The following is a 6,265-nucleotide window of genomic DNA, read 5'->3' on the forward strand; positions in this document are numbered from 1 at the left end:
CTTTCTTTCTTTCTTTCTTTTAGGCGAGGCAACCCTTGGCTGACCTCACAGATTGCAAGGAGCTTGTCAGCTTACAATCTCTTTATTTTTAATTTTTTATGCCAACAGCACCTGGTCTTCCTAGGTGGTCTCCCATCCAAGTACTAATCAGACCTGACCCTGCTTAGCTTCCGAGATCAGACAGGATTGGGCTTGTTCAGGGTGGCATGGCCATAGACGGCAATGTCTTTCTTATACTTCATAAGATCCCTGGAATTATGAATGTTTTGGAAATACCTGACCAGTCAACCTCTGGATGCTCAGTTCAACTTTCAATGGCAGATGGAGATTCAAATGATCTTCAAAATGCAAAGAAGCTGTAACAAATTTAGAGTTTTCCGATCAAGAGTGGAAAACATCCAGAACATTCATGTTTGCTTTCCATCCAAAATTATCACTCAATTAATGTTCGCCACCAAATTCCACCTGGTTTCATTATACAAACTTTATAGAGCTCTCCTTACAAGCCTTCTGTGTGTTTTCCTAATGATGGAAAGACCATTTCATCTTGGCTTCTGCTTTTCTTCTGTGAGCTCATGCTAGAGTCACTGTGCTGTGTCTTTTATATGCTTAGACTAGACTAGAACTACAGGAATCCATTCCCTTCTGATTCTAAGCCTTGGCCTCTCCTCAGGCTGGGGTGGTTGGCTTCTTATAGAGGCCACACAGGTCACCTTGGCTTTACATAATGACCACAAGCAACATGTCGTTTTCACTGCAAATAATTTTCTTGCTTATCAAATTTTATGTGCAGTTGATATTGGATCAGAACCTGGTGTATTTAGCTTGGCAGCCTGCATTCCTGTTGGCATCATGCCATTTTCGAGGAGAGCATCTTATGATGCCTTTCTGCCTGGAGTTCTTCTCTTCTAATTCATGGCTTTAAATAAGAGATCATACTTCTTACATTTCCTTTTATTTCCTTATTATGTATTGAGTTACAGCCCTGCACTCATTCAACACAGCAAAGTACATGGCAAGGGGAGAATTTACAATTTGCAATTGATAAATATTTTATCTTGAGAGGTAGCCTGAAGGCAACTGAATGTGCCAACCTAAGCTTGACCAAATACTAGTAAACATTTCAGTCCAATATAACTTAATGCTTCTGATGCTGAAACTCATTAGCTGCTGATGCCTTACAAAGAGGTGATGTGACCAGGGTGGTGTAGTAGTTTTCAAAATTGTGTACCCTGGTAAGGCGACAATAGGTGAACCCTACCTACTCACACTTAAAAATACCTCGTTAAAGTGCTCTCAGCATAATGAAGGACAAAATGAAGGCACTTTAAATAACAGCTCAAGGAGGGATTAATATGGAAAGAAAATTTTTCCTTCTTGACCAGAACTATGGTGATTATAAATCAGGAATATTCAAGAACAATTCAATGGCAGAGAGGAAAGGTGGAAGAAAACTGGTTCCTTGAAGATGCTGATGATCCATCTGGAGTCACCATTTAAGCACTGCTTATTAAGTGACATCATTATTATTTAAGCTAGTTGAATGAGGATTTTCTGTTATTTGCAGTCAAAAGCATCCAAATCCATGAAGCCCCGTGTAAGGTTTGATTTTTAACTAATGGGCAATGGGAAGCTGCTAAAAGAGTTCAACAAAAATGTGACATGATCAGATGTGAGTTGAAAAAAGATGGTCTAATCTAGTTTTGGTGTGCAGAGATGGGGTTTAATGATGGACATAGGGGGTAAGTTTAAAAGAGGACCAGGTTTGAGGTGGAAGATTATGAGGTATATCTTAGACATGTTGAGTGTAACATGTCTTTAAGTTTTCTTCGTGGAGATGCCAAGTAGGCAGTGGAATATATGGAATGTAGAAATGAGATCTTGTCCAGAGAGATAAATTAGGAGTCATTGATATATATATAGCTACTGAAGTCATGAATATGGATGAATGGACCTGGGATGAATCCTCGAGGAATTTCAATATTTAATGACAGGATAGAAGAGAGTGAGTCTCCAAAGGAGACAGAGAATGAGAAGCAGTGTGGAGGGTCTGAATCCCCTGAAGTCAGCCCATGGATTTCTACTTAAAAACCTATGGGAGAGTCTTCAAAAAATTAAAAATAGAACTACCATACAAACCAGAGAATTCCACCACTGGGTACTTAACCTAAGAAAATGAAAACAACAATTTGAAAAGATATATGCACCCCTATGTTCATTGCAGCATTGTTTACAATAGCTAAGACAGGGAAGCAACCTAGGTGTACATCGATAGATAAATAGATACAGAAGAATAAAGTCTTGCCATTTTCGACAACGTGGATGGAACTACAGAGTATTATGCTAAGAGAAATAAGTCACACAGAGAAAGACAAATACGTCATGATTTCATTTATATGTGGACTCTAAACAACAAAACAAATTAACAAAACAAAACAGAAACAAACTCATAGATACAGAGAACAAATTGATGGTTGCCAGAGGGGAAGGGGTAAGGAGATGGGTGGAAAAAGGGAAGGAGATTAAGAAGTACAAACTTCTAGTTGTAAAACAAGTCAAGGGGATATAATGTACAGCATAGGGAATAGAGTCAATAATATTGTAATAGCTATGTATGGTGACAGATGATTACTAGATTACTCTGGCGATCACTTCCTGAGGTGTATAAATGTTGAATCACTATGTCGTACATCTGAGATGAAGATAATATTGTATATTCACTATAATTAAAAATAAAGTAAAAACCCCATGAGATAAAGAATTGGACTCGATGATTCCTCAGAATTTTCCTACTTCTGAGATCCTTGGTTCTAAGATATTCTGAGTATTCTTGTCTATGGCCATGCTACTCTGAACAAGCCTGATCTCGTCTGATCTAGGAAGCTAAGCCGGGTCAGGCCTGGTTAGTACTTGGATGGGAGACCACCTAGGAGGACCAGGTGCTGTAGGTGTAAAAAATAAAGGATTGTAAGATGACAAGCTCCTTGCAATCTGTGAGGTCAACCAAGGGTTGCTTCACCTAAAAAAAAAAAAAGAAAGATATTCTGAGTATTCCATATTGTGGCATCAATGATAAATACTGTTGAAACTTTTTATGAATCTTGCCGATCTCAAATAATCCCTCTGCCTTTGAACTTGCATTACATATTATCTGTACTCAGGCACAGTCTACCTTGTACTGCAGTTGTGTGTGACTGTGTCTCATTTCCTCCACTAGAGCAGGTGTTCTTAGAGGCCAGGAATTATGTCATTGATTTCTTTTTCTCTGTCCCCAAATTGCTCTCCCTAATATTCAAGGTGTTTTGAATATAATTAGACATCAAAACATTCTTGAGTGAATGAGTGTTCGATAAGTAAGTAAAAATACTGAGAGAAATTGCTAAAATTTTTCTTTTATTGAAGTTTTGAACATGAACTAGAAAGTCTGACTGAACTCAAAAGTAAATTTGAATCTTATCCTGAAGCATTCTGAGGGTCACAAAACATTTCTCGGAAATTCTCCACCCGATGAGCACTCAGCCGTCTGTTTAAGATCACTGATAAGATCACTACCAAGAATTGGCTTCCAGATTTCTGATTTAGTCTAATGATCAAACCATACAGAAGATAAAATACCCTTACTCTGGCCAGGCTTTCTTATGCCCCCAAAGTAGATCATTTTCTTATTTCCTATTGTACTTCCAAATTAGATCCTTCATCAGTTGAGGAAGAAAAGAATATTGCATTTGGCCAAAGCAGGCTTCACAAATGGATTTAGTGTCAGAGATTGTATAATCTGCATGACAGTCCACATTATCAGCTTAGTCTTACTATAGTTCAGTTTTGTGACTGTGTTTTTAACTGATGTCTATCCATTAAACAACACATTAAACGTTTAGCTGAGTTCATTACAAAATCTAAGAGTTGGTAAAAAATTATTCTATTATTATGGGCAATTGAATAAAACACAGAATGGAAGATGAAATGAAGCCTGCATTTACTGATACTTTATTTTTGCTGGAATCTTTAACATTGTTATTTCATCTGACAAGAGGCATAAAGGTATATGTACATTTGTTTTCTGGTTTTACCAATATCTAGGTAATTAAGAATTTTGAATATTATTAGATCATTTATAATTATCAATTTAAAATAAAAATTAAGCGATATCAAGTCCCAAGTTTTTAAGAAATCTAGATCGGCTCTTCAACTTTCACATATCCCTCAAAAATCCCCTCTTTCTTCAGCCAGCAACCATTAAGTTACCCTTAAACCCAAACTAACAGGGGACAGAAAGCCAGATAGGTCTGGATTTTGGTATCAGTAGTATCTTTGTTGTGGAAAGATGTCAGTTTCCAAATTCTCACTACACTGTACAGATCTGTATATCTCAGGCAACTTTATAGCTCAAAATCTACTCCTTAGGGACTTATAGCAACTTGTAAATCCATGAGGAATTTTTCAGCAAAGTTCTATTTCTTAGTTTATTCATGGATTAGACTTGTAAGAGTAGATTCATTCTAAGGCTCTAATGAGCAGGGTTTTTTTTTCACCCTGAAAAGAACACTTGCTTCTCTTTTTCCAACATTCAGCTTATGATGGTTTTAGAATTTATGTTCTCAGTTATATACCCCATTGACTTTGAAATCTTAGAAAATACTCACCATGGTTCTTCCCAGAATCCTGCACTATTCAAAGCCTTTCTTTATGTAGCATTAGAAAATGGAGACCCACAAAATTATTTCACATGAGTTTGTTGCTCTGGTTTACTTCTAAGAACATTGGCTCTGCTCTTCCGACTAACCAGAGGTCAGGACAGCGGTGTAATAACTGAGCAATGTCTGTTATTAGGGGTGGAGACCATGCAGAGAAATTCCACGCTAAGTTTCTTAGAGTTGGCTGAGAGTAAGTTCTTTTTCTTTCACTGGAAAGGGTTTGAGCTAGATTTAAAAACAAACAAACGAACGAATGAACAAACAAACAAACAAGCAACAGAGAAGGGAAAGGAATTGCTAGTCATAATTTAATGGGATTGATTTTAGATTCTAGCTCTTTTGAGTAGTGATTCAGCTACCTGCTTAAAGAGGCAACATAATCCAGAGCAGGTATCAGAAACAAGGCACATACGTGTCTGAACAGTTTGTTTCCTCACCGTAGACCCTGTATTAATTTTCTATGCTATGTAACAAATTGCCACAAACATAGCGTCTTAAAACCGCATTTACTATTTTGCTATTATGTACTATGTTATATAATATATATATTCTGTACTATATATGTCTATTTCTGAGGGTCAGGAATCTGATCAAGGCTTTGCTGGATTCTCTGGATTCAGGCTGCAATAATTAAAGCATTGGCCAGTCTGTATTCTCATCTAGAGGCCCAACTGGAGAAGTATCCTCTTCTAAGCTCTCTCAGGTTGTTCACAGAATTCATTTCCTTTTGGCTGTGAGACTGAGGGACCTAGCTTCCTTCTGTCTATTAGCTAGAGGCTGTCTTCAGCTCCTAGAGGCCATCTTCATCCCTTTGACAGATAGGCCTTCTAATGACCATTTACTTCTTCAAAGCCAGCAACAGAGAAAGTCTCTAGCAAGATGGTCTTATATAACTGCACATAATCAAGAAGAGATTCATTGCCATATTCCATTGGTTAGAAGCAACTTACAAGTGGCACTCAAACAAGGGCATAAATACCAGAAGATGAGGATCACTTGGAGTCACCTTAGGGTCTGTCCACTATAACCCCAAACAAATTATTTACCTAATACAGGAATATAAGGCTAATATAGGAATAAATTCCAGGCAAGTAATATTTTCACCGTAGAGCACTATCAATTTGTAAACTTATTTCTAGTGGTGTGTCTCCAGACTCTATCCTCTGTCTCATTCAATTATCCTTTTTTGTCAATGACTACGTGAATATAAAAAATACAAGTTTTTCAAATTTATGAGTGACTGAGATCAGAGTGTTAGCAAATAATTTGGATGACATAATTGGGTTCCATTTTTATTTCCATGTTACTGTAATAGGGAATAATATTTTTGATTTATATTGAAATGATTTTTGCATTTGAATTTCCTCATATGTGACCTCTTATTCTGCAAGAGGCATCCATTTGACTCGGGGGAAAATCAGGATTTTTGCAGCAGGAATGCAAGGACAAAGGCAATGCTCAACTTATAAATTCTGAAATGGAAGCTTTAAGTTCACAGACTGATGATACTTTGAAAGACAGGCTTTGGTGAGAGAGAATACGTTTTCTAAACTTCTTTAGCTCCTGGTAAC

General features: G+C 37.2%; 2 pseudogenes; one reads left to right on the forward strand and one right to left on the reverse strand.

The window, feature by feature from the left end:
- Nucleotides 1-99: 99 nt before the first annotated feature.
- LOC111737528 lies at nucleotides 100-218 on the reverse strand (annotated as a pseudogene).
- Nucleotides 219-2,832: 2,614 nt separating this feature from the next.
- On the forward strand, nucleotides 2,833-2,951 carry LOC111737539 (annotated as a pseudogene).
- The last annotated feature ends 3,314 nt before the right edge of the window (nucleotides 2,952-6,265 follow it).

The sequence above is a fragment of the Pteropus vampyrus genome, unplaced genomic scaffold (assembly GCF_000151845.1).
Source record: "Pteropus vampyrus isolate Shadow unplaced genomic scaffold, Pvam_2.0 Scaffold27, whole genome shotgun sequence".
NCBI classification, from domain to species: Eukaryota; Metazoa; Chordata; class Mammalia; order Chiroptera; family Pteropodidae; genus Pteropus; species Pteropus vampyrus.